At 36.6% G+C, this 26,087-nt stretch overlaps 1 long non-coding RNA gene and 1 pseudogene across 4 annotated transcripts in view; both read right to left on the bottom strand.

Moving 5' to 3' along the window:
• The window catches only part of LOC147822971 (uncharacterized), a 272,936-nt gene that overhangs the window by 150,195 nt on the left and 96,654 nt on the right, over nucleotides 1-26,087 (bottom strand). The gene's annotated exons all lie outside the window — the stretch shown is intronic.
• Nucleotides 22,271-22,424, bottom strand: LOC147822972 (U2 spliceosomal RNA; annotated as a pseudogene).

Here is a 26,087-nt window from a genome sequence, read left to right as displayed (position 1 = left end):
TTGTACTCCTACATAACTTTTGAATTTCAATATCCAATTCTTCATTTATAGCAAGTATACACAGACCTGAATTTTTATATATACCTTGTGTTTTCTAATCCTGCTAAATTCAAATACAAGTTCTAGGTGCTCCTAGAGGTTTCTTAGTATTTTCTCTGTAGACGATCATTTCATCTACATATAAAGATTTTGCTTCTACTTTGCCAATCCTATCCTAATGTATCATTTTATTGCCAGACTATTTTGGTTTGGGCCTAGGTTTCAAAGTTTAATGGACAGATAAAGAGTAAGCATATCTGCCCTTGTTCCCCACCTTAAGGAGAAAGCATTGTATCTTCTCCATTCATAGAAAGAATTTTTGCTGGAAGTATGGAGTACATGTCTTTCATCTCCTGAGAAGGTTCTGTTCTACTTCTAGTTTCCTGATAGCTTTTACCATGAACAGCTGTAGAATTTAGTCCTATACTTTTTCTCCACCTAGTGTCAGGATCATATGGCTTTTTCCTTTCCTCTGTTAAAATGATGACTTTGGGGGGTGGATCTTCCAATGCTGAACCAACACTGCCATCCCTATAATAAAACCACTTTCTACATCCTGCCAGATCTGACTTCTAATAGTTTGTTTTGTTAAACAAATGTCTATCTATGTTCATACATTTTTCTTCTATTATCTTTATCCAGTTTTAGGATTAGCACAATGTTGATTTCCTAAAATGAGGGGAGAAGTGTTCCTTTTTTTTTTCTGCTTTAAATGTTTGATACAGGTTATCAGTTAAAATGTATATGAGCCTGTTGTTGTCATATAAGTAGGTTTTCAAGGTAGGAATATACTTTCTTTAATAGATGCTATTCAAATATTTTATTTCCTCCAGAGTTAGTTTCATTAATTTGTCTTCCAAGGTACTTCTTAGAAGTTGTCAAATTTATTTCAAAACAGAGTCCTGTAATATGCTTTCTATATACTTTTAAATTCTGTAAAATCTGTGGTAATGTCTCCTAGATCTTGATATCATAATTTAAAAAACATATAATTGATATTGTGTAATAGGATATAAAGGTCTAAAGGAGCAGGGGAAGTGGGAGCTGTAGGGAAAAGAAAAGAAGGGAAAAGAAAAAATATAAGAAAAGGAAAAAAATGGAAAGAAAATCTTTGCAAATAGGGAAGGGTACAGGGGGTAAAGGGAGGGCAGGGGATCCCAATGATGTATGTAAATGTATTTTATACCTAAAATAAACCAATAAACTTAATGGGGGCAAAACTTAAAAAAATAATTAGCACACTAAAAAAAAAGATACACTTTGGGAGAAAATGTTTGAAAAACATGTATTTCATATAGAATGTTCATACCAAATATACAAAGCACTCTGAAAATTCAAAGATAAGAAAATAACTCCACACAAAATTAGACAGGGATCTCTATAATTACTCCAACAGGTACATGGACAATATATACCACTTTTGAAGAAGCTTAAAATTAGTCATTAAAAAAATGTAAATCAAAAATATAATGAGATTCTACTATATATATATTTGATTTGTTGGAATTAAAAAGTCTGACCATATCATATGTTTGCAAAACATGGAACCACTGGACCTCCCAAGTGCTGCTGGTGGGAAGTAATGATGAGCCAATAGAATCAGTACAGTTTGATGGTCTCTGGAAAAATGAAACACACACCCAGGACATAATCCATGTTTTCTAATCTAACTCAAGAGCATTTAAAGAATGCACTGTTTATCATCAAATGAAAAAAATATAAAAACAATGATACACATTCAGAGTGAAATACAACACATAAAAGACTGAACTCTTGATAAACCCAAAGCCAGGATGAAACTGGAAATAATTATGCAGAGTAAAAAAAAGTCCAGAAAACACCACTACAGAATGCCTTATTCATTCATATAAAATTATAGACAATGGCAATCAACCTAATTTAAGGAAATAGGTCAGTTACATATGAAGCAGGAAGAAAATAAAAGGATTAGAAAGGTATATAAGGAAATTTGGGGGAATAACGCATACATTCATTATCTTTCTTATGATTTTCACAGGTTTATGAAACTTTTCATTTTAAATATGTGCAATAAAATTATATCTCAATAATGTTGTTTGAAAATTCTTAAAATTCTTTCCTGGAAATTCATGGAGCATAAATGACCTATAGAAACCAAGTGAAAGTTTTACATCCTTAAATGAGGTTGTTCATGTGAATTTAACCACTTTTCATCCTTGTCTCATCACCACATCCATACAAATGTCAAAACATGGTCTCTCAGACCACCAGCCACCAGGACAGGGTGAGGAGGATCCTCCCTGGGCAGGCCCACCAGCTGCCAGCTGGACCACGCAGGGGCCTCCAACAATTACACCCCCCGCCACCGGCCTCTGGCCTTTTGGCTGTGCAGCTACTTGGTCACACACTACAGAGGCACAGGAGGACAAAAGCCATTGTCCTGAGCTCCAGAAGTGAACAACAGAGAGAGTCCCTGTCTCAGGCTCCCTGATCAAGACAAGCCCACTGGAAAAGTGAAGGGAATCTCTGCAATAAAGGCACACCAGACCACCGTGATTGGTAAGTTGGAGGGATTATCAGCTCCCATCGGAAACTGGACTTTCTTCAGGGGAAAAGCAGCTGAAACCTGCAGCAGAAACTTGCAGAGTGCAATGCTGCAGGAGGACAGGGAGCTCAACTTGGGACTTGCAACCAGAAATCTGCCTGAATCTCATGGGTCTGGGACTAGCTTACTGAGACTCATTGACTTATAACTGCGCACTGCTGCCCACATTGTCTATTGTGACAGCAGAGACACACCTTGAAGGAGGCCCTTTATTTTTTAAAGGTGATAGATTAATAACTACCATAAATTGTCATTCTTTAAGAGGTACTTGATGCTATGGTGTTGCTGACTGTATGACTTAGGCTAAGGTGTTGTGATTAATCTAAACAGTTTTCCTGCCTGGTATAATGAAAATGACATAACCTCATTAGGGACTCAAAACCTAAAGACCAGCTATATCTGGAAGACACCTCTGAGAGGTAATCATTCCATAAGGGTTTTAAATACATCAACAAAGATACTTACAATAAACAACTTCATAATATCAACCCAGGAACTAAACCAGGGACAGTACCAAAAACAAAAATGAGAAGGCATTTAAGCAAGTCACAAACTCAGACTTCCACCCTCCAAAAGGCAATTTCTGAGGGAAATGAGGTGCAAAATTCTGATAATCAACCACCTGGACATGCTGAACTGATAGCACAGGAAGTAACAAAACACATGAATGAGGCTCTAGAAAAATTCAAAGCAGAAATAACCTCACAGATAACTACAGAGATGATGAGCAGAGTAAAAGACATGATTAGAGGCTCTAGAACAGAAAATGATTTAAAAAAATATAGACGAGCTCAGAAACATGCAGAAAGCCATGAATGCACAGCATAAGAAATAAATGGAAACCATGATTGCCCAACATATGACAGAAATGGAATCCATGAAACACACTCAAACAGATATTCAGGAGATTAAAAACTCCACTGAAAGTATGCACAACAGATTAAGGGAATCTGAAGATAGAATATCAGATATAGAAGACATGATTGTGGTTAAGGACCATGAAAACAGAGACCTCTTAAAAATAGTAAGGGACCAGGAGAAATCAATCCAACAGCTGCTAGATGATGCAAAGAAGAATAACATAAGACTGATAGGAATCCACGAAAAAACAGGAAAAAGTACAATTAACATAAAAAAAACTGTTCACAAAATCGTAGAAAACTTCCCAGAGGTAGAGAATTGGACATACAGATAAGTGAGGCATATAGAACACCAACTAGCCATGATCGAAAAAAAGTCTACACCTAGACATATAATACTCAAGATTCCAGAAACCCAACAGAAGAACAAAATCCTACAAGCAATTAGAGAAAAGAAACAAATCACCTACAAAGGAACGCCCATCACAATCACAGCAGACTTCTTGACACAAACCCTCAAGTCAAGGAGAGCCTGGAGTGAAGTATTTCAAGCCTTAAAAGAAAATGACTTCCAACCTGGACTGTTGTATCCTGCAAAATTATCTTTCAAAATCGATGGGGAAGTTGGACACTTCCACCACAAAGAACACCTGAGAAATTTCATGAACACCAAACCAGGACTCCAAACAATTCTAAGCAATATCTTAGAAAAAAAACAATGAAGGTCATAGCTCCATGTAGCCCAACAGAGGGAAGCCAAAAGGCAAGGTAAGAAACTAAAGGGAAAAGGAGAAAAATAAGAAAGAGAAGAGCCAACAAAAGTGAAACTTCATGACAAGGATGAGTCAATATCAATTATAATCATCAATGTAAATGGCCTCAATTCACCAATCAAAAGAAATAAACTGGCAGAATGGAAGAAGAAGCAAAATCCAACAATATGCTGTATACAAAAAACACACCTAACTCAAAGGGAAATTCATGGACTGAAAGTAAAAGGATGGAAAACAGTTCTCCATGCCACAGAACCCAGAAAAAAGCAGGGGTAGCAATCTTATTTGCACACAAAGTAGATTTCAAACCAAAACTAATTAAGAGAGACAAAGATGGTCACTACATCCTTGTGAAGGGAACAATCAAACAGGAGTAGACAGCAACCATAAATATATATGCACCAAATATGAATGTCCCCAACTATACAAAACAAATATTAATGGACATAAAAAACCAAATAAGCATTAATACAATTGTAGTGGGGAAACCAATACCCATCACAAATAGACACATCATCTAGACAAAAAATTAACAACATAATTCTAGAACTGAACCAAGCTATTGAACAAATAGACTTAATAGATGTTTACAGAGTGTTCCACCCCACACAATCAGAATATACATTCTTTTTGGCTGCACATGGGTCATTCTCCAAAATAGAGCACATGCTAGCTCATAGGACATGTCTATGTAAATGTAAAAGAACTGAAGTTACCCCCTGTATATTATCAGACCACAGTGCAATAAAATTGGAGATCAATAACATAAGAAACCACAAAACTCACACAAACACATGGAAATTAAACAACACCCTGCTGAACAACCAATGGGCCACAAAGGAAATTAAAGAAAAAATTAAGACAGTTTCTACAAGTAAATGATAGTGCCAGTACAATGTACAGCAATATATGGGACACAATGAAAACAGTTCTACACCAGAAGTTCATAGCACTTAATGCCTATATTAGGAAAACAGAGAGAACTCAGATAAATAATCTAATGCAGAATCTCAAGCTCCTAGAAAAAGAAGAGCATAGCAAACCCAAAGCTCGTACAAGAGAGGAATTATAAAGAGCATAGCAGAAATCAATGCAGTGGAGAGTTAAGAGAATGATACCAAAAATCAATGAGTTGGTATTTTGAAAGAATAAATAAAATCAATAAACCTTTAGACAAGCTTATCGAAAAAAGGAAAGAAAAGGCTCAAATCCAAGCAATTAAGAACAAAAAAGGTGAAGTCACGACAGACCCAGCAGAAAACCAGAGGATCAGCAATACCTACTTCAAAAACCTGGACTCTAATAAAATGGAAAACACAGAAGAATTGGACAGATTCCTAGATACATATGAATTGTCAAAGTTAAATGAATAAGATATAGAAATTCTAAACATCCCAATTACAATGAGTGAAATTGAAAATGTAATAAAAAAAATTTACAAACAAAGAAAAGCTCAGGTCCTGATGGCTTCACTGCTGAATTCTATAAGACCTTTAGAGAAGAACTATCACCATTACTCTTTAAACTCATCAAGGAACTTGAAAGAGAAGCAAGGCTTCCAAATTCATTCCTGGAAGCAAGTGTGACTTTGATTCCAAAACCAGGGAAAGACCCAACCCAAAAAGAGAACTACAGGCCAATCTCCCTAATGAACACGAAGCAAAAATCCTCAACAAGATACTGGAAGAAGGAATAGAGAGGGTCGTCAAGAAGATCATACACCCTGACCAAGTTGGATTTATCCCAGCAATGCAAGGATGGTTCAACATTCAAAAATCAATAAATGTAATACATTATATCAACAGAGTCAAGGACAAAAACCATATGATTATCTCAATAGATGCAGAAAAAGCATTCGACAAAATCCAAAACCCATTCATGATAAAAACCCTAAAGAAAATTGGATTAGATGGTCTTTATCTCAACTTGATTAAGGCTATCTATGAAAATCCAACAGCCAATATCATACTAAATGGTCAAAAACTGAAAACTTTCATGCTAAAATCAGGAGCAAGACAAGGATGCCCACTATCACCACTCCTGTTCAATGTAGTTCTGGAAACATTACCCACAGCAATTAGAAAAGAGAAAGAAATAAAAGGAATAAAGATAGGAAAGTAAGAAGTAAAACTATCATTGTTTGCTGATGATAGGTTACTTTACATAGAAGACCCAAAAAACTCTGCCAAAAGACTTCTAGACTTAATTGACAGATTCAGTAGAGTAACTGGATGAAAGGTCAACACTCAAAAAACAACAGCCTTCTTATACATAAATAACAGATTCACTGAGAGAGAAATTAGGGAAACAATTCCTTTTACAATAGCATCCAAAAAAATGAAATATCTAGGAATCAATCTAAGAAAGGAAGCAAAAGACCTCTACACTGAAAACTACAACACTGTGAAAAAAGAGATCAAAGAGGATATAAGAAAATGGAAAGACTAACCTTGCTCCTGGGTAGGAAAAACCAATATAGTGAAAATGGCCATACTTCCAAAACTTCTATACAGATTCAATGCAATGCTGAATGAAATTCCAACAATACACTTCACAGAACTAGAGAAAACAATCCAAAAATTCATTAGGAACCAGAAAAAACCTAAGATAGCAAAAGCAATTCTAAGCAACAGAGACATAGCAGGAGGAATCACAATCCCCAATTTGAAACAATACTACAAAGCTACTGTGATAAAAACAGCATGGTACTGGCAAAAGATCAGAACTGAGGATCAGTGGAATAGATTAGAAGATGCAGAAATAATTCCAGACATACTCAGCCACCTCATCTTTGACAAAGGAGCCAACAACCATCATTGGAGGAATGATTGCCTATTTAATAAATGGTGTTGGAAAAACTGGATTTCAATCTGCCAAAGATTAAAACAAGACCCATACGTATCATCATGCACTAAACTAAGATCAAAGTGGATTAAAGATATAAATATTAAAACAAACACTAAACTTGCTGGAAGATAAGTTAGGTAGAACTCTTGAGGTCATTGGCACAAGAAAAGACTTTATGCACAAAATCTCAGTAGCATGGGAACTAGTACAAATAATCCACAACTGGGATCTCATCTTATTAAAAAGCTTCTTCACTGCAAGAGAAAACACCAACAGAGCTAAAAGACAATGTACAATGTGGGAAAAAATTTTTAGCAGCTGTATCTCTGACAAAGGACTATTATCTAGAATATGTAAAGAATTGAAAAAAAATCAGACCCCCCCAAATTCAAAGGCCCAATTCAAAAATGGGCATCTGAAATGAACACACATTTAGCAGATACAGAAGTAAAAGCAGCAAATAAATATATGAAAAAATGTTCAACATCACTGGTCATTCAAGTGATGCAGATGAAAACAACACTGAGACTCCACCTCACCCCAGAAAGAATGGCTGCTCTCATGAAATCAAACAATAACAAATGCTGGTGGGGGTGTGGGGAGAAAGAAACCTTCATTGTTGGTGGGAGTGCAGACTGGTGCAACCACTGTGGAAATCAGTATGGAGATACCTCAAAGAACTAGGGCTAGAGGTCCCATTTGACCCAGCTATTCCCCTGCTAGGTATCTTCCCAAACGAATTAAAAGAATCATACCACAGCGATATATGTGCACCCATGTTTATAGCGGCACAGTTCATAATAGCTAAAGCTTGGAAACAGCCCAAGTGCCCATTAACTGGAAACTGGATAAAGAAGATTTGGTTCTTTTATAAAATGGAGTACTACACTCAGCCATAAAGAATGAGAAACTAGAGACATTTATAGCTAATTGGATGCATATTGAGGCCATACTCTTAAGTGAAATAAATAGGACCCACACATGTGTAAATACCAAATAGTTTCTCTAGTGTGAGAAACTGAAAGTGTACATAAGGATTAAAATTATTAAAATGAATAATTGATAATTTGAAATAGGAAGAAAAGGTCCAAAGGGGTAGGGCTGGTGGGAGGGGAAGAGGAAAGGAAAGGAGGGAAAGGAAAAATTATGAGAAAAGAAAAAAATGGAAATGAAGTCCATGTAAATAGGGAAGGGTGCACAGGTAATGGGGAAAAAATAAGAACCAATATATATCATGTACAGGTATAAGCACCCAATGATAAATGTAAACATAATTGTATACCTAAAATGTACCAATAAAAGAATTTAAGGAAAAAAAAGTAAAGTAAAAATAACTTCAAATCAATGATAATTGCAATTTCTTACAAGGATATGACAAGCACAGTGGAACTGACACCATGCAAAAGATGTATTGTTATTTTTAAACAACGCCTACTGTGACAAACATCATTTCTTTTATCTAAAAGAGTACTACTGCTATTCAATCACAGAATCAAGACCTAGTTTAATGGTAACTAGCTACTTTGAACAAAAGAAAAGCCAAGAAGAAAGTTAATTACATTTCATGTGGATTGGAACATTAAAATAATGGCAGGAGCAATTTACTTTCAAGACAAATAATCTGGGGTAACAACAATTTCATTATTTTCTTTAAGTCTTTGGAAATAGAGCTGAGTTAAAGAAAAACTTTGTATAACTCATAAAGACTCCTTTTTCTAAAAGTTTAAAATCCGAAAATACTATTAAGCAAAATAGAGTGGACAACTAATAAAAAACTAATAAAAAATTAGTAGTCGCCTAAAAATTGAAAAAGCAAGTTAGAAAGCATTTATGTGATTTAAAATTCAAATCCTTTATTATATTGCAGCATTTAGAAATGAAGAGCTTGAATGGACTCTGTTTTCCCTGGTCTAATCTGCAAACAGAATGCCTTCAGGAAATATTTATTGGATAAACTTACATTTGTAAACTATAATACACATTTTGTATTGCATAAACTGATAATATTGCTTAGCCATTCATCAAAGTCTTTACAAGATACACCAGTTTTATAAGGTAGCTAAGTGTTTGTCATCTGAAATTTTCTTTCCTTATCCTTACTAATCAGTTTCCCCAAGATCAACTGCTTCTCTGTGAGCTATTACAGAACCCAGTCTGAGGGATCACTGAAATTCTTATGGTGCACCTTTCAAATAATCTTTGAGATAATTGGTTTGGTTTTCTAATGCTTTTAGTATTGTATGGGTTCCACCTGAAAGAGGAAGACTATTGGAAAATTAGTCAATTTGCTGAGGAATGCACTGTTAGAAAAATAGCTGAACATGTGATTGGCTGCAAGAAGTATCCATATATGTGAAAATAAGACTTTTATGTACATAGTCAAACTATTTCCATGCTGAATGCCCAGTGCTGAATACTCAGAACATAATCTAAGACAATATCAACAGTAACTTCTATTACAGCAATAGCCATCTACGTGGTTTTCCTACTTCTATTCCTGTGTCTCTACAAGTCATTTGCTGAGTGGCCACATTTATCACTATAAAACATATATCAGATCATGGTGCTCTTCTGCATATACTGTTTCAATGCCTTTCACTGCATTTGGAATCAATCCATATTCTATACCACGGTATTCAAGGCTAACAGGATCTGGCCCCTGGAGAACATTCTAATTCCAATTTAAACTAGGTGCTTGGGTTCAGAATATACATACTACACTGGCCTTCCTTGTACTGGATATACAAAGTGCATCTCTTCCTTAGAGCTTCTGCAGCTGCTTTATGCTTTGACAGAAATGCCCTGCCCAAGGCTTTGCTAATGAGCGCCTTCCTATTTTTCTCAGTTCTCAGTCACTTGTTCCAAGAGGACTTCTTTCAGCAACCAGTCTAAAAGATCTGGTATTCCTATAGGTCAAGGTCACTTCCTCTTGTATTATTGCAAACATGCATTTATCACTGAATAAAATGACTGTATTCAAGCATTTGCTTGGCTATTGATTACCCATCTGTCTAACAAGCCTACAATTGTCAAAAGCACACTAATGTATGTTTAAATATTTAGATGTTTAGAAATCAAACTACAAACTGCTAAATAAAATATGTTCTACTCAACTACCTTGAAAAGAATAGGTTAGTAAGGAAAAGCCAAGTTCAAATTTAAAACATTTGACTCCTTGGTATTTTTTTTCTTTTGTTAATTAAGAATCTTGTTTTATTTGTGGTCCTCATGTTACAATTTAAGCTTTCAAAGTCAATTGAGAAAATAACACAGTGGTGCAGAACAGGCTGAATCAGGCCGTCGCAGACAGGCAAGTCTGCAGACACCCTATCGAGGTCACGAGTCACGCGGAACACACCAAATCAGCCCGCACAGCAGCAGCAATCCACTGGACACCCCCCCAAACTCCTCTGTACAGCCACCTGGTTCCACACTACAAAGATGCAGAGGACACTGGACCACCAGACCATGGCACTGGGTCCCGCCGCTCCCGGCCCAGAGGTAGGGGCTTCTGAGCCACTGTCCCGCTCCTCCTGGTCCAGAGGAAGGGGGATCCTGGCCAACATTCCTCCCACTGCTCCCAGCCCAGAGGAAGGGGCTTCTGGGCCAGCATCCCACCCGCCACTCCTGGCCCAGAGGTAGGGGCTTCTGAGCTACCTTTCTACTGCTCCTGGTCCAGAGGAAGGTGCTTCCTGGCCACCATCCCTCCCATTGCAACCAGCTCAGAAGAAAGGGCTTTTGGGCCACCTTCTGTCCTGCCACTCCCGGCCCAGAGGAAGGGGCTTCTGGGCCACCATCCCTACTGCTATTCGCGGCTCCTGGCCCACCTCTCCCAGCTCAGAGGAGGTGATCAACATGGGCGCCAATAGCACCCCCCGCTCCCCCTAGTCAAAATGAAAAACCACGTAAATAAGTCTCAAAACTAGACTTCCAGATCACCTACAGCAACCTCAAAGGGAAATGAGATGGAACACTCTGATACTCAACCACCTGGACCCCCTGAACTGGCAACAAAAGGGGATCTGGAAAAAATGAAATCAGAAATAATTTCTCAGATAACAGGAGAAATTGTGCTCCTAGTGCAAGACATGATTAATAAATCTAGAGAGGAGCTCAGGAACATGATGGAATCTCAACATAGGAAACAAATGGAATCCATAAAACAGATGCAAATAGATTTCCAGGAGATAAAAAAACTCCATTGAAAGTCTACACAGCAGAATGAGCCAACATGAGGACAGAATGTCAGATATAAAAGATAAGATTGCAATTAACGACCAGGAAAAGAAAAATTGCTTCAAAATTATAAGGGAACATGAGAAATCAATCCAGCAGCTTCTAGATGATGCAAAGAACAACAACATAAGACTGATTGGAGTCAATGAAGAGGAGAGAGTGCAGATGACATAAAAGAGCTGTTCACAGAAGTGATGGCATAAAATGTCCCAAGCAGGGGAAAAGAACTTGACATAGAGATAAGGGAGGCATATAGGACTCCAAATAGCCTTAATGAAAAATAATCTGCACATAGGCATATAATTTCTAAGATTCCAGAAACTGAACAGAAGAACAAAGTTCTATAAGCAGTTAGAGAAAAGAAACAAATCACATACAAAGGAAAGCCCATCAGAATCATAGCAGACTTCTCCACACAAACCATCAAGGCAAGAAGAGGTTGGAGTGACATATTCCAAGCCCTAAAAGAAAACAGCCTCCAACCCAGATTGATGTACCCTGCAAAACTAGCTTTCAAAATTGATGGAGAAATAAGATACTTTCATGATAAAGAGCACCTTAGGAACTTGGTGAATAACAAACCAGCACTCCAGAAAATTTTACACAATATCCTAGGAACAGGCATTGAGGATCACAACCCCAGGAAGCAAAGCAAAATGAACCCATCTGGCATGACAAGAAATTAAATGGAAAGGGGGAGAACACAACAAAAAGAAAAAGTCATGGCAATGACAAGTAAATAAGTTTCAGTTATAACCATCAATGATAATGGTCTCAAATCACCAATCAAAAGAAATAGCCTGGCAGAATGGGTCAGGAAGCAAAATCCCACAAAATGCTGCATACTAGAAACACACTTAATTCAAAAGGAAACTCATAGACTGAAAGTTAAAGGGTGGAAAACAATACTCCATGTGACGGGAACCCAAAAAGGAGCAGGAGCAGCTACCCTCTTTGGAGATCAAGTAGATTTCAAACCAACACTGATTAAGAGAGACGAAAAAGGACACTAAATCCTTGTAAAGGGAACAATCCAAGAGGAAGAGATGACAATCATAAATATCTATGCACCAAACACTAGTGCGCCCAACTATATAAAGCAAATACTAATGGACACAAAAAGTCATATACGCACTAATATAATTGTAGTGGGGGACCTCAACACCCCACTGTCACAAATAGATAGATCAACTAGACTAAAAATAAGTAATGAAATACTGAACTCAATCGAACTCTTGAACAAATGAACTTAACAGATGTTTACAGAGTCTTCCACCACACAAAATCAGAATACACATTCTTCTCAGCTGCACATGGGTCATTCTCCAAAATAGACTACATACTCACACATAGAACATGTTTAAGTGCAAAGGAATTAAGATATCCCTTGTATATTAGCAGACCATAGTGTGATGAAATTGGAGATCCATAGCAAAAGAAACTCAAAAAATTTCATAAACATGTGGAAATTGAACAAGACACTTCTGAATAACCAGTGGGTCACAGAGGAAATTAAAGAAGAAATCAGACAGTTCCTTCAATTAAATGACAATGACAATACAACATACCAGAATCTATGGGACACAATGAAAGCAGTCTTACAAGGGACATTCATAGCAGTGAATACACATATTAGGAAAACAGAACGAGCCCAATTAAACAACCTGATGTTGCACCTCAAGCTTCTAGAAAAAGAAGAGCAGGACAAATTCGAAGCTCATACAAGGGAGGAAATTATAAAGATTAGAGGAGAAATCAATGCAATGGAGACTAAGAGAACAATACAAAAAATCAATGAAGTCAAGAGTTGGTTCTTTGAAAGAATCAACAAAATTGACAAACCCTTAGCCAACCTTATCAGAAAAAGGAAAGAAAAGGCCCAAATCCATGCAATTAGGAATGAAAGGGTGAAATTACAACAGATTCAGCAAAAATCCAGAGGATCATCAATACCTATTTCAAGAACCTATACGCCAATAAGATGGACAACACAGAAGAAATGGACAGATTCCTAGATACATATGAATTACCAAATATGAACAAAGAAGACCTAAAAATTCTAAACAATGCAATATAAACCAATGAAATTGAAAACATAATTAATAACTTATCAATTAAGAAAAGCCCGGGCCCTGATGGCTTCAGTGCTGAATTCTACAAGACATTTAGAGAGGAACTGCTGCCACTACTGTTTAAACTCTTCAATGAAATTGAAAGGGAAGCAATACTCCCAAATTCATTCCTGGAAGCAAGCATCACCTTGATCCCCAAAGCAGAGACCCAACCGAAAAGGGGAACTATAGGCCAATCTCAGTCATGAACATAGATGCAAAAATCCTTAATAAGATACTGGCAAATAGAATGCAGAAGATCATCAAAAAGATCATACACCCTGATCAAGTGGAATTCATCCCAAGGATGCAGGGATGGCTCAACATATGCAAATCAATCAATGTAATACACTATATCCATAGAGCCAAGGACAAAAACCATATGATAATCTCCATAGATGCAGAAAAAGCATTTGACAAAATCCAACATGCATTTATCATAAAAACCCTACAAAAAATTGGAATAGATGGTCTCTACCTCAATCTGATAAAAGTCATCTATGAAAAACCAACAGCCAATATCATACTAAATGGTCAAAAACTGAAATCCTTCACACTAAAATCAGGAACAAAACAAGGATGTCCACTATCACCATTCTTGTTCAATATAGTTCTGAAAACATTAGCCATGGCAATTAGACAAGAAATAAAAGAAGACAGGAAATGAAGAAGTCAAATTGTCATTATTTGCAGATGACATGATACTCTATATAGAAGACCCCAAGAACTCCACCAAAAGTCTTCTAGACTTAAGAACCAAATTCAGTCAAGTAGCTGGTTACAAGGTCAACACACAAAAATCAATAGCTTTCCTCTACACCAATGACAGACTCACTGAGAGAAAAATAAGGCAAATAATTCCTTTCACAATAGCATCCAAAAACTGAAATACCTAAGAATCAAGCTAACAAAAGAAATCAAAGACCTCTTCTCTGAAAACTATAACACTCTGAAAAGAGAAATTGAAGATGATATCAGAAAATGGACAGACATCCCGGCCCCTGGGTAGAAAGGATTAATATAGTGAAAATGGCCATACTTCCAAAAGTGCTATATAGATTTAATGCAATTCCAATTGAGATCCTAGCAGCATACTTCACAGACCTTGAGAAAACAATCCAAAAATTCATTTGGAACAAGAAGAGACCCAGAATAGCAAAAGCAATTCTAGGTAACAAAGATATGGCAGGGCGTATCACAATCCCCAACTTGCAACTATACTACAAAGCTACTGTGATAAGGGTCCGGGGATTTAGCTCAGTGGTTTCGCCACGTGCTGTGCAAGCTCAAGAACCCGAGTTCGATCCCTGGTACCAAAAAATAAAAATAAAAATAAAAGCTACTATGATAAAAACAACATGGTACTGGCAAAGAAACAGACTTGAGGACCAGTGGAACAGATTAGAAGATACAGAAACAACGCAAGACACACTCAGCCATCTCATCCTCGATAAAGGAGCCAAACACCCTCACTGGAGGAAAGACAGCCTCTTTAATAAATGGTGCTGGAAAAATTGGGTGTCAACTTGCCAAAGATTAAAACTAGACCTATATCTCTCGCCATGCACTAAACTAAAATTGAAATGGGTTAAAGATCTAAATATTAAAATAGAAACTCTGAACCAGTTGGAACAGAAGTTAGGTAGAACTCTTGAAGACATGGGTGTAGGAAAAGATTTTATGAATAAAACCTCAGTTTCCCCTGAACTAGCACAAACAATGAACAAGTGGGATCTCTTCTTATTAAAAAGCTTCTGCACAGCAAGAGAAACCACCAGCAGTGTGAAGAGACAACCCACAATGTGGGAAAAAATCTTCACCTGATTTTCCTCAGACAAAGGTCTACTATCTCGAACCTATAAAGAACTTAAAAAGATCAGACCTCCCAAATTTAAAGACCCAGTCCAAAAATGGGCATCTGAAATGAACAGCCATTTCTCAGACAAGGAAGTAGAAATAGCAAATAAATACATGAAAAAATGTTCAACATCACTGGTCATTCGAGAGATGCAAATGAAAACAACGCTGAGATTACACCTCACTGCAGAAAGAATGGCTGCTCTCATGAAATCAAACAATAACAAATGCTGGTGGGGCTGTGGGGAAAGAGGAACCCTGTTCCACTGCTGGTGGGTGTGTAGACTGGTGCAACCACTGTGGAAATCAGTATGGAGATACCTCAAAGAACTAGGACTGGAAGTCTCATTTGACCCTGCTATTCCCCTGCTGGGGATCTTCCCCAAAGAATTAAAAGAATCATACCACAGCGATATATGTGCGCCCGTGTTCATAGCAGCACAGTTTGTGATAGCTAAAACTTCCAAACAACCCAAATGCCCATCACCTGGAGACTGGATAAAGAAAATATGGTTTTTTAATAAAGTGGAGTACTACTCAGCCATAAAAAATGAGAACATAGAGACATTTATAGCTAAATGGATGCATATTGAGGCGATACTCTTAAGTGAAATAAATAGGACACACATGTATAAATACCAAATGGTTTCTCTGGTGTGAGAAACTGAAAGTGTAAATAAGGACTAAAATGTATAATAGGTAATGTGAAATAGGAAGAAAAGGGGTAAAGGGGAAGGAAGCGGGAGGGATAGGGGAAAGGATATAAGGGAACAGTATTAATATGAGAAAATGGAAAAATAGGAACAAAATCTTTGTAAATAGGGAGAAATGAAGGGTTTGGAGGGCTGGGCAAGGGTGAAAAATAAGAACCAAGAGAGATTATGAAAAGGTGCAACTTTCCAATGATGAATGTTATTATATTGTATACCTAAAATGTACCAATGATTAGAATGAATAATCGATAATGCAAAATAGGAAGAAAAGGTCCAAAGGGGTACCGGTAGTGGGAGAGGCAGTGGAAAGGAAAGAAGGGAAAGGAAAAATGCTGAGAAATGGAAAAAATAGAAATAAAGTCTTTGTAAATAGGGAAGGGTGGAGGGTGTGAAGGGAGGGCTAAGAATGGGGAAAAAATAAGAACCAAGATGCATTATGTAAAGGTACAATTCCCAATGAGAAATGTAATTGTGTTGCATACCTAAAATGTACCAATAAAAGAATTTAATGAAAAAAAGAAAATAACATTAATTTTATTAACTTAAATAATTACCCACAGCCACACCTTCTAGACTTCAGTTTCAACATCCAAAAGAGGAAAACACAATGACTGTGGCATGAAATCCTATCTCAATGCAACATTTAAGAAAAGCAAACTGAAAAGTGTTATAAGACCACCAGAACCCAGTGAGATACTGTCTTTGGTGTTCAGTAACACAATATAATAGCATGGGAAAGGAAGATCTACATTCACCTATGGCTCGCCTTCCTCCTCTTCCTACTCTTGACATCATCCCATACAAGATCAGGTCTCCTATTCACATAGGAGATGTAGTTGCACATTCACATGTTCGGTCTGCAGCCTCTGCACTTCCCTTCTCAGGCAAAGAGCTACATGCCTGGACACTCCAGAGAACAACAGTAGAGAACAACAGTAGTGTACAAAGACAGTGGTATTTGTGCAAATGTACTCACGGAGTAGACTTTTGCAATCTCTAGAAGTGGGATCAAGATGGTTTAGGGAGGGAATTCAAGAATTCAGTTACCTGGATTTTGATTTCCACAGAAGAGGAGAGTTAGGGCTTTTCCCTGGCCATTCCAATTCGTTGACCAGTAGGGAGGGATGTGTAGGACAAGGCCAGAGAATGTGTTCTGTCTACTTACAATGCCCAAGGCAGGAGTCCGACTGCCTTAACTCCAGGGGGACATTCGGATCTAAACCCAACTCCCACCCCATTCCTATCGAAGTATACATGCTGGAACAGGTCTGTTAGTGTGTGTGTGTGTGTGTGTGTGTGTGTGTGTGTGTGTTTTCCTCAATAAACAGTTCTGGAAGTTAGTATATGCTTACTAAATATCTGTGAAGTAAATAGTTGGGACTCAAATGTTTATAAAAATGAATATAAAGATTTAATCTCAAAATAGCCTTGTCAGTGTGAGATACTTATATCCCTGCATTCCTGGTGTGTGGGAGTATAAGCCAGGAAAAAGATGAGTTTAAGTTCAAAGTAATTGTCAAAGCAAAAACATGAGGATTAAAAGGGGCTTGGTATCCACTGCTAGCCTATATTGCAAATTCTGTGGCATATGAAATTTTTTGGCCCATAAAATAATATCGGAAAAAATAAAGCCTTTAAAGTCTACACTTCATCTTCAAAACTGATGAGGAAGCTGGAACAAAAGCATGTCAAACTTAGGAGAGCAGATGGTTAGGCAAACCTACAGGTGGTCCCGGGTCCACCCTGGCAGTTCCCGAGAGCTTCTGTTGGGAATCCATGAAAAGACTGAGGTGCAGGTCCAAATTGAGATCTGCTGTTGGACCTCTCAAAGTCTAACAAAGAGTCTCCTTTTTACTGGGTGAGGACTTCTGGTTAAAGATGATCATCAAAAACCATGTATCTGGGTATGATTCTTGGAAGAATACCAATAATCTAATCACATGGCAACAAAAAATAATCCCAACTAGACAATAACAACAACGATAATCACAGCTAAACATATATTGATTTTGCCTTTTCAAAGCCACTAACTTCTTGCACTTTCCATAACTATCTTCCTAACCCAAAATGCCATCAGTTCTCACCTGGCCTCTTACAGTAGTCTCCTCACTAAGGACTGACTCCTGGCACCTCCTATTTTCTTGACATTGTAACATAATCAGAGAAAAATGCTAATGTACTTACGTCCCTACCACCAGCATTCTGTTCTTAAAATAATTCATAAATATCTCAAAAATAACTGCAGAAAGAAAACTTAATCTGAACAGTACATGGGCCCTATATATTCTGACTCCTGTGAACTCCTGCATCCTCAACACACACCCTTTTTCCTCTCATGTCCTGGGGCACAACCACACTAGGCTTCAAGCAACTCCTGAGAAGCTTGCTGAGGCAAAGCCTTCACATATCTTACTCCCTATGTGATGAAAGCCCTCTCCATTTTTCCCATCATTCCCTCAGAATCTTAGTTTGTTCAGGCTACTACAACAAAATACCAAGAGACTTAGAATTTACTCACAACAGAAATTTCTCATAGTTCTGGAGGCAGGGAAGTATAAGATGAAGACACTGGCAAATTTGGTAACTGGTGAAGGCCCTTTCTGGTTACTTAACCTCTAGAAATGATTGAGATTAACCTCTAATGTCATTCTCTCAATATTTTTCCTGATAGCTCAAATTCAGAATACAACTCAGAATGATAACATCACATGTCTTTATTTCTTTTTTTTTTTCTTTTAGTACCAGGGATCGAACTTGGGTACTTGTGCTTGTGAGGCAAACAGCAGAACCACCGAGCTAAATCCCCAGCCCTCACATGGCTTTATTTCAACACCCTCATCATAGTTAAAATCTTACCCAGATTGTATGATTATTAAATATAAGCTGTCTTATCAAGCTCACAAAATTCCCAGCACTCAGGTTGCATGAACACAGAATGGATGTGTTTTCACCCTCTCTTTTATTCCCATAACTTAAAAACACTCTGACCACATAGAGCTTAAAGAATATTTCTTGAATAAAGGAATATGTACACTGGGCAAAATTTGTGTACAGAAACTATGTTCTGCATCATTCATGCTACAGAGGTAGAAACTAAAGCTTCAACTAAAGTTGAGTGAGGAAGCCAACATCATTCATTTTGTGACTCGAAGGTTTTGTACACTCAAAAACTATGACATAATATTTCTGCAAAAATGCACTTCGTTTTGCCCTCCATACAATACCTTTCCTTTCTTCTATAGCATAAACTCTTGGAGATAGTATTTCACCAGAAGTGAAAACTTTCCTAAATTATTCTGATAATTATTTTCAAATAGCAAAGTGAGGCTATTCATTCAAAACCATTCTGACTTTTTGTAGACGGAAAAAACACTCAGAAATGTATTTCTTTATCTACAGGCAAATTGAAAAATAATGTCAGATACCTACGGTGTTACACTAAATTATTCCCTTTCCTTTCCTAAAGCAAATGGTATAATCAGCCTCCTGCCACAAAAGTCTTATACCACTCTGCCCCATGGTATTGAATTAACCTTTACCTGACATTTCTAGGTAATCATTTTGGGAAATACCCAATAAATCATTTAATAAAATGAAAGTAGAATAGCTTTCCAAAAAGAGCACGTGTTCAAGTACTTCTAAGTGGAGGCCACTGCAAAACAGCTCTGTGTATCACCAAAAACAACTTCTACAAGGGCAATCAGGAAGCTTCTGGCCATGAACCAAAGTGGACTTCTTATGACATACAAGGACAACCGTTCCTGTGGGTTATGGTTCTGTGTCATCTTCACTGTCTGTGGCCAGCAAACTTTCGTAGTTCACTAGAAAAACAGATAACCTTCCCAAGATTGCATCACTTAATGGTATAAAAACTGTTGGCAAAAACTCCTTACCATTTAGTTTGTTGTCTTTGGGATAGAAAATCAACAACCACTTTATAATATTGGAATGGGTGGAAAGTCCAATTGAAGTTAGTTTTACATCTTTAAAAAGTAATGTGAATGCTTCACTTAGTTATAGCAATGTAAGGAAGTGGGTATCAGTTGAAATGTTTTCAAGTACCTTTGTGAATCTGTTTCAATCCTTGATGTTACAAGTTGAGTTCTCAAATAAGTGGGCTACAGTGTCTAATGAGATCAGAGTCTTTGAGGAAGGGAAGAAGTCAGGCCTGAAATCCCAGTCTTTGAGCTCTGAAGTTAGGAAACATAGAACAGTAATCCAAAATAACTTCAATTTATGTACCTAAAAGGAATTACAAACACAGAATGGTGGTTGCTTGGGAGTGACTCTTTAACAATGATGAAATCAGGGCACTAATAACTAAAAAGAAAAAAAGAATTTGCTCACATTCCATGAAATAAGGAAATTTTTCATCTCTAGGATGTGTTTACACATAGATGAGAAGTTCTAAATAGGAGTCCACTTTGCACTCCTTCCAGAGAACATGAGCAATGCCTAGAGATATTTTTGTCACAACTGAAGAGTGTTTGTCTTCTAATGGATGAAGGCCAGAGATATTGGTGAACTTCTAATCAGAAAATCCTTTGCCCTTCATGGGCAAAGGCAAATGGCAAAGGATTTTCTGATCGAAATATCAATAGTGCTGAGACCGAAAAACCCTAAGTGAGATGAAAAATAATTATCTTAATCTCATTGAAAGCTATATCCAGATCTCATTACAAACTCCAAAAACGTCAATGAATTTGGAAAGAAGTTTTGGAATCATTTCATTTCTCAGACACTTAACTTCTCTATACCGGGAATGTATTTACTGAAGAGAGACTATACATTCAGTTATCTGTACAATCCCAAGTAAGACACTGAGCAAGCAATTACCCCACAGTGCACTGCAGGGAGATTCTGTACCTGCCCGTTTAGCAAAAAGAGACTGAACAACAAAACAAAATTTGAATAAAAAGTGAATATGGTAATTCATATCTAGAAACACCTGTGGGCCTCATAAACTGTGTTATTCTATGATGAGCAATTGAGTGTTCAGTGTGGAGTCTTATGAGAAAGAAGTTTTGAACCCTGGTGCTATCCTAAATGTTCTAATACTGTTATATCTTTTTAAGTGTGTGTGCACATGTGTGTGTGCATGTTGTAGGAGATGAAAACCAGATCCTTGTGCTTGCTAAATACATGTTCTACCACTGAGCTACATCCTCAGTCATGTTTTACTATGGAATACAGATTTATATATCTCCCATAAAAATAATGATTGTACTTATCTCTGAAAGTTATTGTGGAAGCTAAATTAAATGGTTCATATCCCATATGTAGAATGTTTACAATGCTTATAACTCAACAAATCTAGGTAATAGTAACACTGCTTTACTCCACCTTAGAAGAGTATTGCAAAATAGAAATTATTTGAGAGAAGGGAAATCTGGGAATTTGCTATATACAAATTATCTCTTCTTATGGCGATTCTGACTAAACAAGAATTGAAAACAACAAGACAACGTAGTGAAAGGTGAAAAGTTAGTGTATGACCTCACGCTGATTCTAGCAGGAAGGTTGATGAAAACTGCTCTTTTCCCCACATGGAAAGTTAACCTTCAACATTGGAAAAATGCAAGTAACACAGAAATGGAATCCCAAGGATTGAGAGATGAAAGCATTGCAGTTTCTGATTATCCATAGCAAAGATTTTTGTCTTTATCTTAAAAAGCTATGAAACTACTGACAAGAGTTGATCTAAAGACAAGCATGGTAAAAATCACATATGCCAAAGATCACACTGACCACAAGATTTTCTCTTTGGTTTCCAGGAGGAAAAACAAGGCCAAAATCATAACTCTAATACCAACATCATAACATGAGTAGCAGGTTGGGCATGGGAAAGTTAATACATGAATTATATTTCAGAGGTTATTGCTGACTTGTTGATAATTCATGCAATGGCAACATATCAAGGTATCTCTTTGTGCAAGTCTTCTCAGATCAATGCCAAATCTGATAAATGGTTTATCCCCAGCCACTAAATACTCAAATCATGTAGTTTTCCTTCATCCTACTTATTGCAACTATGGATGAATACTTTTGCAATATAGGGGAATAGAATAGTGATTACTAGATCCTAGGAAGTATATGGCAGAAGGGAGGTTTGGAAAGAGCATAGTTCCTGAGTAAAAGGGGCAGTTGAATAAAAGGAATAACTTTGAATGTTATAGCTCAGTAGGTTAACTATGATTAACAACAATTAGCCATAAATTTCAAAATAGCTAGCAGAGAAAATTTTGAAAATTTTGAATGTTCTCATCACAAGGAAATGATATATGCCTGAGGAAATATAGATGCCAATTACCCTTATCTAATCATTATACATTATATATGTAGATATGTAGAGTCTGCCAAAAAATGTACTACACTTGATCTTAGCCAAAAGGCTGAGAAGCAATTCAAAACATGTATATATCAGAAAAAGAAAACCTTATATAAATATTTTAATACTAAATTTACTGAGACATCATAAAATTAATATGAGGTGCTCAGAGCAGTGGCCAAAAGCTTCCAGGCATTTATTAATACAATGAACTACTGAAGTGTGTATACATATTTGGGCAGAATCTTGGGGGGGGGAATCATATTGCGTGCCACATAGATATATTTATGTGTCACTTAAAAATTTAAAAATATATTTATTAAAGAAATATACTATCATTAGAAAGATTAGTTCTGGTAAAAAGAGAAATAGAGATAAAATAAATAGGTGGCATAAAACTCATCTATATCAATAAATTATGACATCTACAACAACAGCCCACCCCCCAGGGATCTCAGTAAAATTGATGATTTTACTTTAAGTTTGCAGAAGATTATAATGACATTATAAAAAAATTAACACAGGTTATTGGAGATGGAGAGCGGAAAGTTGGATGAGACATAAAAAAAAAAAAAGCCTTTGACTACTAAGTAAAATGATTCCCTACAAGTCAAGTCCAAATCTGTGTGAAAATTCTAAAGCTGGCTTGAATATCATCTAATTATATATGTAATAGATCTTCTTGCATTGTCTCTCAGCCTTCAGTAAATTGGATGAATATAAAAATAAGATTCTTAGAGAAATAACTGTAGTTAACCACCAACAGAGGGAAGAGACAACCTACAATGTGGGAAAACAATTTTCAACAGCTATTCCTCAGACAAAGGTGTACTATCTATAGAATATGTAAAGAACTTTAAAAAAAAATCAGACCTTCAAAATTTAAAGACTTAGTCCAAAAAATGAGCATCTGAAATGAACAGACATTTCTCAGACAAAGAAGTAGAAACAGCAAATAAACATATGAAAACATGTTCAACATCACTGGTTATTTGACAGATGTAAATGAAAATAACCCTGAGATTCCATCTCACTCCAGACAGAATGGTTGCTATCATGAAATCAACCAATAACAAATGCTGGCGGGGTTGTGGGGAAAAAGGAACCCCTCTCCACTATTGGTGGGAGTGTAGACTGGTGCAACCACTGTGGAAATCAGTATGGAGATATCTCACAAAACTAGGATTAGAGGTCCCATTTGCCCCAGTTACTACCCTGCTGGGTATCTTCCCAAAACAATTAAAAGCATCATACCACAGTGATATATGTGCACCCATGTTTATAGCAGCACAGTTTGTAATAGCAAAAACTTGGAAATAGCACAAGTGCCCATCAACTGGAGCTTGGATAAAGAAGATGTGGTGTTTTTTTAATAAAATGGAGTACTACTCAGCCACAAAGAATGTTAAAGTGGAGACATTTATAGCTAAATGGATGCACATTGAGGCCACACTCTTTAAGTGAAATAAATAGGACTCACATGTGTAAATACCAAATAGTTTCTTTGGTGTGAGAAACTGAAAGTGTAAATAAAGATCAAAATGTATCAAAATGCATAGATAGTATGAAATAGGAAGAAAAGGTCCAAAGGGGAAGGGGAAGTAGAAGGGGTAAGGGAAAGGAAAGTAGGGAAAGAAATAAACATGAGAAAAGGAAAAAATGGAAACAAAGTCTTTGTAAATAGGGAGGCGTAGAGGGTTTGAAGGGAGGGCAGGGGAATGGGGGAAAAATAAGAACCAAGATATATCATGGAAAGGTACAAACTCATAATGATGAATGTCATAATACTGTATACCTAAAAAGTACCAATAAAGAATGAATAAAAAAGAAGAAAGAACTGTAGTTGTAACTGATTTTTTTCAGTCCTCTTCTCCATACCAATGTCAGGAAATTGTGCTGTTCATGGAGCTGAAACTCCAAAGACAAGTAACTGAACTTTCTGAAGGTCTACACCCAGCCTCAGTTCTTCTTGATGCATGACCACAGATTCAGAAGTTTATTCTTGGATACATAATGAGACTCTCTCACTTACCTAGTGAGATAAGGCACACTGTAATTGTTTAGTTTCATGGTTTTAAATCATATTGAGTATATAATCAAGTCATGTTTTGACGGCTTAATATGTCAGAAAATAATGGGTCATAAATTACAGACAGTTATATTTTATACGCACTATTTTGATTTTCCATAACAACACATTAAAAATAATTTTAATTAATTTGAAAATCAATTTGAATAAGAAAATATTGCGTGCTATTTTTCTAATGTGACTTAAAGAAGTTAGATTCCACATAAAACATGATCTGTCACAATTCTCACTTGGATAGTATATTTTAGGTTACATAAAAATCTAAAACCACAGTTGCAGCAGTAGATGACAATTGGAAAACAGAAATTGTATATATATCCTGGTAAGGTATATGAGGCCAGAACTGCTCAATGCATTATTCCTATTGGCCCTATCTAATTTCAAAGATAAGTTTGTTTCTGGAATTGGAAAATTTTCCATTATTTTCAATGGTTAACATGGCTCATCTTCACTATAGAAGAAAAGTAACATAGCTAAGCTTCTCTTTTGTTTGGGCACCCTTCACTACTTTCTTATTATGGAGCTCTAATTCCAGATAGGAAATGTCCCTTTGAGCTCTGGACGGAAATTATTTTGATTGAATTTATTAAATCAGGAAGATAAATAAGTATTTAAATGGATATGACATGACCCTTTGAATAAATGTCCAAAAAGAATTACTGTCTTCTAATTAATTTCCTTTCCTAGAAGTAGCTAAATAAACATTTCTTTAGAAACATAAAACATTTGTGTGCGTGTGTGTGTGTGTGTGTGTGTTATGGCTTAGCTTAGACTACCAATACATGTCACATGTTATGGCTACATTCATGTACAAAGAGAAAAAGATAACAGTTGCCCTAATGTTTAACGATTCCCAAGAACCTAGATAAATTTAGGAACAGATCTTGCAATTTGGTAAAGAAAATTCAGTATCTTAAAACTTAACTATATTCTCTTTTTCCTGTCCATGGTCTATGACCATTTGATGGGGGAAATCAATCAGCTTAAATAACCTCATTGCATTTTTTAGGAATTCATTGAATCTCTAGAGATAACCTCAATTCTTTCCAATTTTCCTGAAGGCTTGAAAACCACTATCTTTATTGAATTAATATCTGAGTTCTTTTCCTGATTTCTGTACTTTGTTTAGGGGTTTATAAAGAAAAATAAAAACATTTTATATCACTTTACTTTTCCATACCTGCAAAAGTTGTATCCCTACATAACATTCAGCCCATAATAATACAATGAGGTAGCACAAAAAAAATTGATACCCATTAGAGCTTGATAATCACCCAAATGTACATAGAAAATAATAGAACTGAAACTTAAACCTGAACTATAGGCCCAATATATTTTTCAACAAGTGCTGCTGAAGAAAACTCTTGACCTAAAGAATATATGATTAACTAAAAATAAAATGGCCTAAGTAGGCAGAGCACAATAGCAGCTAAGTAAGATCCTCTGGCAGTCACCTCTCCATATACCATCAATTTGAAGAGCTATTCATGCATCAGTCAATTGTCCCAAGAGCTAAGGAAGCAAGATCTAGGACCAATACAGGGTCAGATCATATTCTAGTGGTGAAACAGAAAACACGCTAACAATGGTCTCAGTGAACATGGAATTAGGACACCATCTGGTTTTAAAGTCATGGAATGACTAAAGACC

The sequence above is a fragment of the Heterocephalus glaber genome, unplaced genomic scaffold, assembly GCF_053883595.1.
Source record: "Heterocephalus glaber isolate CG9 unplaced genomic scaffold, H.glaber_assembly_v1.0 deba00001606, whole genome shotgun sequence".
Classification (NCBI taxonomy): domain Eukaryota; kingdom Metazoa; phylum Chordata; class Mammalia; order Rodentia; family Bathyergidae; genus Heterocephalus; species Heterocephalus glaber.
The sequence above is the reverse complement of the archived record's forward strand: the minus strand, read 5'-3'. Positions and strand labels throughout refer to the sequence as shown.